General features: G+C 40.6%; 1 protein-coding gene across 1 annotated transcript in view; it reads left to right on the top strand.

Moving 5' to 3' along the window:
- Positions 1 to 12,609, top strand: part of LOC125450660 (organic cation/carnitine transporter 2-like) — a 137,114-nt gene extending 124,505 nt beyond the window's left edge. Inside the window, exon 11 of the mRNA XM_048526680.2 lies at positions 11,059 to 12,609. The gene's annotated coding sequence lies outside the window, so the exon portion shown is untranslated. The remainder of the gene's footprint in view (positions 1 to 11,058) is intronic.
- Positions 12,610 to 13,560: the final 951 nt, after the last annotated feature.

Below are 13,560 nucleotides of genomic sequence, written 5' to 3'. Positions count from 1 at the left end.
AGAGTCTGTGAGGTCACCAATCTGGGAATAAAGGGACTGAAATACTCATATGAGTTACAATGCAATGACAATCTTTCTGTTTTCTTTAACAGGCATGTCTTTGGTAGCAGCACACACTAACCCCAAAAGACCCATGCTAAACCCTGAGGAGCAGGAGAGAGAGCCTCAGTGAGTGTATCATGCCATGGTCTGCACCAGTTGCCAGTTCAGATACTTGCAGCTTGGTAGGATTGCATGGGCTGGAAGAATGGGAGAAACCCTGGGTTGAGCACCACATCACGGCTCAATCTGAAGCTGGAGGCTGTGACTTATCGGGACTCTGGCAATCAGAACAGTGCTGGTTCATGCTGAGCTGCAAGTTGATGACAAACACTTGAGTCATCTGTCGGTTCATCATGCTTAATTTGCATTTGCATGAAGATCTGGCAGAAATACCAGAGTGAATCTATGGACTGGCAAGGACAATTGAGGGCTCCATCCAAGCTATAGCGTGCAGAAATTTCCGCCTTGTGTACACATATTTCCTCCCCTATTGAGAGATTGGAAACTCTCCTGGAGAGCCACATCCAGCGGTTATAGCTCCACACACATACTGACATAAGCACGATCACCTTGTCACTGAGGTTAAGTAGCTAGTGACCTAGTGAGACATCTGCATTCTCCAACAGGAAGCCAGTCCCTCTCAGGTAAGTAGGAGGATCAAATGTATCTCATAACAATAGGTGGTGTGCATTTGACATCTCTCACCAGGGTGATCCAGATGATCCTCACCTGTGTGCCAATGACAACTCAGGATGCTGTAGCAGAAAAGGAGGTTCCTGTTACTGTGCAGGAAACCATCACATTTACAGTCTTACTTCAGTGGTGGGCAAATTATTGGAGAGGATTCTGAGAGATAGCTTGTATGATTTTTTGGCAAAGCATAGTTTGATTAGAAATAGTCAGCATGGTTTTGTGAGGGGTAGGTCATGCCTCAAAAGCCTTGTTGAATTCTTTGTGGATGTGACAAAACACACTGAAGAAGGCAGAACTGTGAATGTGGTATATCTGGATTTTAGCAAGGCACTTGATAAGGTTCACCCATGATAGGCTCATTCAGAAAGTAAGGAGGCATGGGATCCAGGGAACTTTGTCTGTCTGGATACAGAATTGAATGTCCAATAGAAGACAGAGGGTGATAGTAGACATAAATTATTCAGCCTGGAGCTCGGTGACCAGTGGTGTTCTGCAGGAATCTGTTCTGGACTTCTGCTCTTTGTAATCTTTATAAGTGACTTGGTTGAGTAATTTGAAGGGTGGGCTAGTAAGTTTGCCAATGACACAAAGGTTGGTGGAGTTGTGGACAGCATGGAGGGCTGTTGTAGGTTGCAACGGGACATTGACAGGATGCAGAGCTGGGCAAAGAAGTGGCAGATGGAATTCAACCTGGAAAAATGTGAAGTGATTCATTTTGGAAGGTCAAATTTGAATGCAGAATAAAGGGTTAAGGATTCTCAGCAGTATGGAGGAACAGGGGGATCTTGGGGTCCATGTCAATAGATTCGTCAAATTTGGCACCTGAGTTGATAGGGTTGTAAAGAAGGCGTATGGTATGTTGGCTTTCATTGGCAGGGGAATTGAGTTTACAAGCCGTGAGGTTATGCTGCAGCTTTACAAAACCCTGGTTAGACCATACTTGGAATATCGTGTTTAGTTTTGGTCGTCTCTTTACAATAGACAATAGACAATAGACAATAAGTGCTGGAGTAAGCCATTCAGCCCTTTGAGCCAGCACCACCATTCATTATGATCATGGCTGATCATCCACAATCAGTATCCTGTTCCTGCCTTATCCCCATAACCCTTGATTCCACTATCTTTAAGAGCTCTATCTATCTCTTTCTTGAAAGTATCCAGAGAGTTGGCCTCCACTGCCTTCTGGGGCAGAGCATTCCATATATCCACCACTCTCTGGGTGAAGAAGCTTTTCCTCAACTCTGTTCCAAATGGCCTACTCCTTATTTTTAAACTGTGTCCTCTGGTTCTGGACTCACCCATCAGTGGAAACATGCTTCCTGCCTCCACAGTGTCCAATCCCTTAATAATCTTATACGTCTCAATCAGATCCCCTCTCGTCCTTCTAAACTCAAGTGTATACAAGCCCAGTCGCTCCAATCTTTCAACATATGATAGTCCCGCCATTCCGGGAATTGACCTTGTGAACCTACGCTGCACTCCCTCAATAGCAAGAATGTCCTTCCTCAAATTTGGAGATGAAAACTGCATACAATACTCCAGGTGCGGTCTCACCAGGGCCCTGCAGAAGGACCTCTTTGCTCCTATTCTCAATTCCTCTTGTTATGAAGGCCAGCATGCCATTAGCTTTCTTCACTGCCTGCTGTACCTGCATGCTTGCGTTCATTGACTGATGTACAAGAACACCTAGATCTCGTTGTACTTCCCCTTTACTGAACTTGACTCCATTGAGATAGTAATCTGCCTTCCTGTTCTTGCCACCAAAGTGGATAACCGCACATTTATCCACATTAAACTGCATCTGCCATGCATCCGTCCACTCAACTAGCCTGTCCAAGTCACCCTGTAGTCTCATAACATCCTCCTCACATTTCACACTGCCACCCAGCTTTGTGTCATCAGCAAATTTGCTAATAATACTTTTAATGCCTTTGTCTATATCATTGCTGTATATCGTAAACAGCTGCGGTCCCAGCACCAAACCTTGTGGTACCCCACTGGTCACCGCCTGCCATTCCAAAAGGGACCTGTTTATCACTACTCTCTGCTTTCTGTCAGCCAGCCAATTTTCAATCCAAGTCAGTATTTTGTCCCCAATACCATGTGCCCTAATTTTGCTCACCAATCTCCTATGTAGGACTTTATCAAAGGCTTTCTGAAAGTCCAGGTACACTATATCCACTGGTTCTCCCTTGTCCATCTTCATAGATACATCCTCAAAAACATCCAGAAGATTAGTCAAGCACAATTTCCCCGTTGTAAATCCATGCTGACTCTGACCTATTCTGTTACTGCTATCCAAATGAGTCGTAATTTCATCTTTTATAATTGACTCCAGCATCTTGCCCACCACTGACATCAGGCTAACTGGCCTGTAATTTCCTGTTTTCTCTCTCCCTCCTTTCTTGAAAAGTGGGACAACATTAGCCACCCTCCAGTCTGCAGGAACTGATCCTGAATCTATACAGCCTTGGAAAATGATTACCAATGCGTCCACGATTTCTAGAGCCACCTCTTTAAGTACCCTGGGACGCAGACCATCAGGTCCCAGGGACTTATCTGCCTTCAGACCTAACAGTCTATCCAACACCTTTTCCTGCCTAATATAAATTCCCTTTAGTTCGTCCATTACCCTCGGTCCTTCAGCCGCTACTGCATCTGGGAGATTGCTTGTGTCTTCCGTAGTGAAGACAGATCCAAAGCACCTATTCAACTCTTCTGCCATTTCCTTCTTCCCCATAATAAATTCACCCCTTCTGACTTCAAGGGCCCAATTTTAGTCTTAACCATTTTTTTCTTTTCACATACCTAAAAAAGCTTTTACTATCCTCCTTTATATTTTTGGCCAGTTTTCCTTCATAGCTCATTTTTTCTCTGTGTATTGCCTTTTTAGTTATCCGCTATTGCTCTTTAAAAACTTCCTAGTCCTCCGGCTTCCCGCTCATCTTTGCTATGTTATATTTCTTCTCTTCTATCTTTATACAGTCCTTAACTTCCATCATCAGCCACAGCTCCCCCTGCCTCCCCTAAGGATCTTTCTTCCTCTTTGGAATGAACTGATCCTCCACCTTCTGCATTATATCTAGAAATACCTGCCATTGTTAGGAAGGATGTGGAAGCTTTAGAGACAGTGCAGAGGAGATTTACCAGGATGCTGCCTGAACTAGAGGACAGGTCTTATGAGGGGGCTAGGGCTTTTCTCTTGGAACAAAGAAGAATGAGAGGTGACTTGATAGAGATGTACAAGATGATGAGATGCATAGATAGAATGGATAGCCAGAGACATTTTCCCGGGGTGGAAATGAATATCATGAGGGGCCATAATTTTAAGGTGATTGGAGGAAGGTACAGGGGAGATGTCAGAGGTAGGTTCTTTACACAGAGAGTGGTGGGTGTTTGGAATGCGCTGCTGGCGGTGGTAGTAGAGTCAGATTCATTCGAGACATTTAAGCGACTCTTGGATAGGCACATGGATGATAGTAAAATGAAGGGTATGCAAGTTAGTTTTGATCTTAGAGTAGAATAATTGGTTGGCACAACATTGTGGACCAAACGGCCAGTACTATACTATACTGTTCTAAGTTTTATCACAACGACTGGCACTCTCTTAGCCTCAGGCAACCAGAGGCTGCTCACTAGGAATATCAGAAACAAAGGGAAACCAAAGTCATCAGCTCTGTTATCAGTGATGACAGAGCCCTACAATATTGGGAAAAGATTCAAGAACACACTTCTGACAAACTTTGGTGAGCATGGCTGAATTTTCTGTCCAGTTATTTGCGTGAGAGATGTTGCTGTATTTTGTATCATTATGACTTGGAATAGATTTTCTGTGTTTGTGTATTTCAAGTATTTAACATGCACATTCAAGGCTTTCTGTCACACATGGCTTTGTGAAGATATGAGGTTATAGTGTTCTCTGAGGTGTTTTTCAGCTGTGATAGATGCAATAGAACTGCAGTGATTCAAGAAGCAGCTCTCTACCAGCTTCTCAAAAGCAACTTGAGACAGCGATGCCCATGTCCCATAAGAGATTTTTTTTAAAAATGCAGCCTCCATCTACTTGTTTCTGCTTGGAACATACTAACATACCCACCTTGAGAAATAAGGAAGTTCAGATTATGCTTTTCTGAGGAAGGGTCTCGGCCCGAAATGTCAGCTTTCCTGCTCGTCTGATGCTGCCTGGCCTGCTGTGTTCATCCAGCTCTACATCTTGTTATCTCAGATTATGCTTGATGGGTTCCACGTTGTTACATGATATATCCTAATTTGATAGCCTCTTGAATCTCAGGAGTATGTTATTTTCCAGCAGCAACATCAAATTCAGCCCACAATTTTTAATTGCATTTCTTTTTGGTGGCATTTTACTGCTATTCCTTCAATGGATGTTTTTACTGCCACTTTTTGTATTTTCGGGTATGAATTCTTGGATCCTTGCAAGGAACAACTTGTTTTTATATCTGTATCACTGAGAATTTAAAAGAGCTAAGCTGACCCACAAATATGTGATAATGGTACATGGGTGTTGAGATCTCTCTTATACACAAGGAGGAATCTTAATTTAGAGAAGCTCCATATGGACTGGCTATTATATTTTGGTCTGGGCCCTAACTGCCTGTCCAAATCTGAAGGCCAATGAGAGATGAAAATTAACCTTGGGTTTTGTCAGCTCAGATGGCCTGGTCTGCAGAACTCATCGTAGTTAAGCAGGCCGAGTGAAGTGGTTAATGATGGATCGTATGCCCAGCAGGCAGTGGCTTTCAGCTAATCCTGGGAAAATAGATTGGAGTGAGTTATGAAGTGTGTGAAGTGGCATACCTGCCCTTTCCAGGATTTTTAGATGTGAAAGTATGTCATCAATGTGTTTTTTGTTGGTGGATGCAAAGTTGTGGTAGTACTGTGAACAAGCTCAATCATTCCTGGCTGACTACTTGCTGGATGGGGTCACAAAGCAGGGTCTGGGCTTGTTACTTACATATTTAAAGGCAGCCCTGCTTGTTTTAAGTACTTGTTTAGCATCTTTACAAGGAAAGCTTGTGTGTACCTGAGGTGCCAAAACCAAGTTAACTCCCACAAGTTAAGAACTAGATATGGGTAACATGGTGTTGAAAGATTCAACAGATGTTTATTACATTTAATGCATGTATATACATTAGGTAAACTACAGCCACAGGCTCTTCAATATCTGAGCTGTTTAGTTACAAACAGCAGAATGCTTCCATCAGTTTGTTATGCTTCAAGTGGCCCCATTTAATATGGCGTCCGCGACCTTTATACCCTCAGGTCACATGCTGTGATGAAGGGGTTGTATGAGCATTTCTCTTAAATGCCCCTTAAAGGAATACTGCATTCTAACGGTGAGACATAATGTAGGACAGGAAATCCTTGATAAAACTGCCAAAGTGTGACTTCATTCCCATTGCAATGTGGTTGATTCTTGAAAGTTGTTTCAAATGGCCTAGCAAGCTTCAAAACTACTGGAAACTAGTCATTCAACTAGGCACAGGACAAAGGTATACCAGCCCAATCAACCTACCCCAATGTCTGGAAACTTTTGCCAAAATTCCAAGAGCTGTGCCATCGACTAGCCAAGCAGCTGCCTGGCACACACTGCCAAATTTGGCAAAGGCTCATTAACAAATCTGAGTACGACAGTGGGTAAGTCTGTTGGTTCTGGTGACATTGTAATGCCCTCTACTTTGCATGACATCTGTGTGCAGTTAATGACAAACATGCTGCTGAATTGCTCAGCAGGGCAAAGGCTCAAATGTGTACAGTATTGACATTATTTAAATCTCCAAAATTCACATCCTCAAGCCAGCCTGGACTTGTTCAGGAAGAGGTTCATTCTGGTTGGTGGAGATGCTGCAATTGGTTGTAGACTGAACAAGAGCAGAGAATTGTGGCAAAATAGAGTAGACAGCTTGCTCTACAGCTCTGTGGCTGTGTGCTTGATACTTTTGTCGAAAAGGTGGTCAGGTGACAATGTAGCTTCAAATGTCAACTCTCAATAATCTCAACTGGCACCCAGTGTACTACATCCCTTAAACCATTACCAACAATGACCATGAGCCACTGATCACACTTAATACTTGTTGCTTTGCCTCAGCCTCACACTTTCAGCATTACTGTAAGCTTCACGCCCATATCTCTCACATTGTAGACAATCTTCAGTCATGACCGTCATTATTATCTAAATGCATTACGCCACAAGCATTGACACACTTCCTTTACTCTTGCAGGACAATGTGGTGCAGAACCGAAGGCAGGAGAGTGGTACCAATGGGGGATAGGCCTGCCTTATCTCCGTGGAGCAGCTAACGCTCTCCATCATTGAGATTGAAGCTATCGAGTAAAAACTAACAGAACTGTGGATACTGTAAATCAGGAACAAAAACAAAGTTGCTGGAGAAGCTCAGCAGATCTGGCAGCATCTGAGAAGGAAAAAACAGAGTTAACGTTTCGAGTCCAGTGACCCTTGCTTAGAACATGTGTTGAAGTTATTGAGGCCTTGGCCAATGGCAGAAGGAAAACTGTGGAAAATTATAGTATGTTTATGCCTAATTTTTCTGTTCATAGCTCAAGTATCCTTAATTCTACAATGTGTACTAATTTCTAAGCTGCATTTTGTGTTAGCATGTACCTCATCTTTTCTCCATCAGTCCTTCACTGTGATTTACCCCATGGATTTTGCTGCTTTTAGACACTCAAGAACTGCAAACTGATCAGGACGTAGTTTAAGAGCAAAAAACATGAAAGCTGAAGAAACATGTGGCCCACTTATGCTGTCGCTTGTTATCATCTCCAACAAGAAGGAGTTTAATCACCTCCTCTTTACATTCAATAGGATCGGCATAGTCAAATCCTTGTCGTCAATATTGTTGGTTGGGATTAGGGGGAAGGGAAGTCACCATAAGATAATTGAAGCAGCCACATAAACAGGGTGGCTATAAAAGCAGGTCATGAACTGAATGTCCTGCTGTAACTCAGCTTATGACTCCCCAAAGCCTATCCACCATTTACCAAGGCAACCATCAGGAGTACAATTAAATATTGTTCACCAAACATGTAGGAACACCAACAAGTTCCACTGCAGGTGGCACAGTGTTCTGACTTTGAACTTTGTCACAGCTCTCTCATTGTCAGTGTATCAGAAACCTGGACTACCTTCCTGTCAATGGGCTGAATCTCAGTGTTTTTGAAAGCAGCTTTTCAAGAAGGTGTAAAACCATCAGCTTCTTGATGGTGATTGGGGCAAACGATAAAATTGTCCTTAAACATTATGCTACATTCCATGAGCACACAATAAATTACTTTCACTGGATGTTCCTCATTGTTTGTAGAATAAAGAAAGCTTGTATCTGATACAAATAAACCCTCTGCATAAAAGTCAGACTCAAAGCAAACATTTCTAACTGAAGGTGAGTTATTTGTGGAATCAACATAGAGATTTTTCAGACAGATCTTATGGTTGTGCAGATTAGCTATTCTTTACAAGACTGCCTAATTTCCAATGGGATAAAATTAGAGAGGTTTCACAATGGATGGAAAATACATTCTACCCAGTGGTGACATTGAAAAGTACCTACTGTTTCTTGCACTTTGTGTCTATGCATTCTTCTTGCTTCTTCAAGACTCTTCTCCTGTGGAAATGAAGGGTGATGGGCTATTGGGGGTTCCTTAAAGCTTACTGAGGTGGCAGTGTTTCTATAACTGCTTCTGCAGGGAGGTCATTGGACCAGGCCCTGCTCTTTGGGTTGCCTGACATGCTGAATCCATGAGCTACCCCACCCAACCTGGGTTGTTGCCTTCTGAAGATTGTGTCCCTCAACTCCCTTTGCCTTGGTCATCTCCTTGCACATTGTTACATTAGACTGTGCCTGATAAAGTTGATAACAAGAATGCTAACTCTCTTTGTGCCTCCCCAGACTTGCTGATTATTTCCGACGTTGAATGTTTTGATTTCAGGTTTCCAACATCTACAGTATATGGTGTTGGCTTTGACACTGGATCTCCTGGGTTACATCTTCAGAAATCCAAATAAAAACCAATGGCAAAGCCTTTCAGTAGCACAAGAAGGCACAGCTGTTCCTTCTTCATATTGCCTTGCATTCTAAAAGTCTCCAGACTCTCAAGGTTTGGCTCAATCAATAACAGTGGAAGCTCTTGATAATCATTTAGATAAGTGAGTTTCACAAAATGGTAGTAGGCTGCAGATTGAGATGTACCAACATATCTCTGGTCAAGCTACCAATGCCCTTCAGTAGAAAATCTCAGCTATAATCTTAGCTTTGTACTTATACGAATTTCCTCAGTTACCTTTTATCTTCTATATATTATGTTCAGACAGGAGTAGTGTGCATCTGTTCTAAACAAAGACATTTTGTTTGGTCACGTCCTAAAAAAAACTCCATCAAGTTAGTGAGGCATGATTGGCCAAACACAAAACCATGTTGTTTGCCCATAATCTGCCCTTATCACTCCAAATGCATTTAAATCCTGTCTCTCAGAATCCCCAACAACTTACCCACCACTGACATCAGACTCACAGATCTATAGTTCCCCAGGCTTCTCTTTATAGCCTTTCTTAAACAAAGGCACAACATTGTCCACGCTCCCATCTTCTGGCACCTTACCTGCGGCTGTCATTGATGGAAATATCTCGGCTAGAGGCCTCGCATTCTCTTCACTAGCTTCCCACAATAATCTGGAACAAATCCTGGGATTTGGTTGAGAATATTGGAAATTTGGTTAGTAAGAGTACAGCGGGATCTTGATCACCTCGGCCAATGGGCTGAGGTGTGGCAGATAGAGTTTAATTTAGGTATGTGCAAGGTAATGCTTTTGATAACACAAACAAGACCAAGACTTATACAATCATTAGTAGTCCCTGGAGAGTGTTGTCGAGCAGAGTGACCCAGGGGTTCCGGTACCTTGAAAGTGATGTCACACGTAGACAGGGTAGTGAAGAAGGCATTTGGCGTGCTGCCTTCATTGTTCAGAGCATTGAGTATTGGAGCTAATTACCGCAGATGCTGGAATCTGTATCGAAAACAAAAAATGCTGGAAATCTCAGCAGGTCAGGCAGCATCCATGAAGAGAGAGCAAGCAAACGTTTTGGGTCTAGATGATTCTTCGTAAGTGGAATGAATTGCCGATACAGTTATAAAATTTAGGACATTTGGATAGATAAATGAATAGGAAGGGTTTGGTGGATTGTGGGCCAAACAGAGGCAAATTGGACTAGGTCAGTTTGTGAAACATGGTTGGCATGGACAAGTTGGACCGAAGGGTCTGTTTCTGTGCTGCATGATTCTATGACTCTATGTTTGACATTCCAGCTCACGTTTTCTGCATCTACAGTTAGGAGAGTGTGAATTTTGCAACAATTAACTTGAATGGTTTGAGAAGGGAATATGACAATCTGACCAGAATACAAGTGTAAGACCTCGTTCTGTGTGCAGTCTCAGATTTAAATTTCATCTTTTTGAAATTGTGATAAATGATTAGGTGAACAGCTAATGAGTTAGAATCATCCACATTTGCTGGTAACCCAAGTAAGTGGTTACAATAATGCATATGTTTAAATTGATAATTAAGGGAGAGGAAAGAAACATTTCCCATTTTCCAATGAAAGGAAAATTTCACACCAAAAGGCTGAGAGGTGACCTTTTAGAGGTTTATAAAGTCAAGAGGGGCATTGATGAGGTGAATAGCTAAAGTTCTTTCTATATGAAAAAATGTTCAGGGTGCTTTAAAATCATCTCAAGTATGGTGAAAATGGAATGCTGTCCCAAAAATTTTGCCATCTTAAAGGTTGTAAATGGCCATTCTTGTTGTCAATCCACATTTGCAGCTATGTTACTTTGGTACTTGATGATTGATATTAAGAATCATATCCTGAGTTAAGTGCTTTACATAGATGTCTGTGAATGTTCACCAGCAACAAATTCCAAGGTTCTTATACCCAACATCAAAAAAGGACCTACCTTCATGAATACTTGTTTTGTCTATATTTTCATCTTAGTTTTCTAACAGCAGTTTCCTTTGTCATAACAAGAAGTCGATACCTGAGCTGTGCTTTTAACGGAAACCTATGGGGCGAATACATATATGCCGGAAGGAAAGTATTATCTACAGCAGGTTTAACAGAAATAGTTGCCGTTGTTAGCTGTGGAATGTTATCAGTAATTAAAACCAATGCAAAGTAGAAATGTAATTACAGCTGATATTAAAGCACTTTCCAATGATCCCTTGCTAGCAGGTTCTGAGCCCAGTAAATCGTATTCATCTCTTTAGTTTTATTTACGTTTCTTTTTGCAGGTATAAACAGGCACAAGAAGCAACAGTACTGAGACAGTCAAGCATGAAAAGCAGAAAAGGAGCAACAATTGAAAAGCAAAGTGGAAATTTTCCAAATCTTCTTGCAATGCTAACATTTCCAAAGACTTCATAACTTCACAAAATGAACTGAACAAGTCTTAAACGCAAATAAAAATGTGAAAAGTATTCAACAGAAAATTCAATCACTGTTGAAAATATGCAGTTTCACACAAGTTATCCATGGACAGAGATTCAGTGATGCTCCACATGACTAGTTAGTACACGGGTCGGTCTGCTTTTAATGCCAGCATTAGTCTATTTATTTGAAAGTAAACAATCTCCCATGGTGCTGGACAGTCAAGAATCGAGGACAGCCTTCAGCTACAGCACAATCAGAGGACACAATTAATTGGACCAGGAAGACAGGTGCAATGCAGTCCCCATTTTAAAGTCGTATTTTCTGTTCTGGTTTTTATATAGTACTTTGATTGTGTGCTGTTATTTATGTTAAGTAGCAATTCATGAGGAAGAGTAGTCACTTGAAGCTTTAGGGTTTCTCTGCACTCAGGCGTTACAGGATTGAAAAAGCTAAGGTGCTACCATGGCTGTGAGACTGCAATATTATGACAGGACATTTTACATGGGTGATTTTGATGATAAATATGACTTAAGAATTTAGTATGAGAAAGACTACACAAAAGTGAAATCTAGAAAGAAATAAGGTTTTTCTCAAACAGGAAAAGGCAGAATTGTATTGTTCTGTATACAGATTAATGCCTTTGCTAAATGAACACATAAAGGATTGTCAATATTATTTTTAGCATTGTCAGCAGCCTTTCTGGGTACTGGTGATTTAGTGCTGTGAATAATGAAAAAATGATAAGAACCAGATTTTTCAACAATATATAACAGAAGTTCAAATTAGTGTTTGAATTCTATATCTTTATTGAACATCTTACAATACATCCTTCAAAATGTTAGAATTTTGGTTATCCTAAATTCTTGCTGCTCTGATCACTGTCTTACAGCTGGCTTACTCATCCTTTCTTCAGAACTTTTAATTCTCACCAATATAAATAGATTTGTGACTTGTCTCCTCATTCCTACCTTATGAATTGCCCAGTTGCAGTGAGGATAGAGCAAGCCAGATTCTTCTTCGAAAATCAGCATAGGTTGAATGGTAAAATATTCATGAACAACATGTTTGAATATTTGAGATTGGTACTTTAATATTCATGCCTGCAAATTAAAAGTATCCAGTTTATTTGAGAGAGTATTGGCATTTCTGGAAAACAATTTTTGTGTATTTTAGGATGTCCACTTAAGCTGTGCCTAGAATGGCTGATTTTTCATTGATAATATAATTTCCAAAGTTATATTCAAATTAGGACATTACTTCCCAGTGCATTTTACTTTGTTCCAATAAGTAACTGTAATTCATTTAAAGGCTGAATTAGTGCAGAACTTAAAGAAATACAACAAGCTCAACCATGGATATACATTGTCTAAGGCACAAACATCAAAGAGAAAGGAGAATTAACTATGATAAACAAAACAAGGTAAAAGTTATATTTGAACAAAGAAAGTGGCTTACATGATTGCCAAGAATAGTGGTAAATCTGAAGATTAAGATCAATTTATTCAGCAAAGGAGCACCAAAGAAAAGGAAAAGAAAATGATAATTTGAATGCAAGTTAGTGAGGAACATAGAGACAAACTGTAAGAGCTCCTATTCATGGGTGACAGGAAGTAGATTAACAGGGATAATTATGAGCACCTTACAGGTAGGGACTGAAAAACTTACAGTGGAGAAGAGAGAAATTGAGGAGAAACTAAGCAGTTACTTAGCGTCTGTTTTCTGTATTCATTGCAAAACATACAGAAAATCTCTCAGAACTATTAGGTGACCAAGAGTACTTGAAGAGCAAGATGTAATTAATATTAATAAAGAGATAGTATTTGAAAAAAGTAGCTGGATAGATCATTAATAAATCTCCTGGACTAGATCAGCTCCATTCCGAGCACTGAAGGAAACAATAGATTACTACCAATAGATGTATTTATGGTTGTCTTTCATAATTTAACCCAATATTTAAGAAAAGGTGATGAATAGTGGATTACTACAGGCCTGTTAGCTGTAGACCTGTTAGCTTGATATGCATAGTCTGAAAAATATTATAAGGTATTATTACAAAAAGGGAACATTTGGAAAAGAATGGCAAACTTGGACATAGCACTAATTTATGAAAGGGAAATCATGCTTGTCAAACTTTTTGGAGTATTTTGAAGATGTTAATTTTAGCATTGATAAAGGAGAACTAGTGGATTGGGTGTATTTGGAGTTACAGATGGTTTTTCATAAAATTCTATACATGAGGTTATTATATAAAATTACGTAGTATGGGGCTGGAATGGTGGGCAAGAGTATACCATAAGAATATAAGACCATAAGAAATAAGAACAGGAGTAGGCTAATCAGGCCCATAAACCTGCACTGCCATT

Source organism: Stegostoma tigrinum, chromosome 3, assembly GCF_030684315.1.
Source record: "Stegostoma tigrinum isolate sSteTig4 chromosome 3, sSteTig4.hap1, whole genome shotgun sequence".
Lineage (NCBI taxonomy): Eukaryota > Metazoa > Chordata > Chondrichthyes > Orectolobiformes > Stegostomatidae > Stegostoma > Stegostoma tigrinum.
The sequence above is the reverse complement of the archived record's forward strand: the minus strand, read 5'-3'. Positions and strand labels throughout refer to the sequence as shown.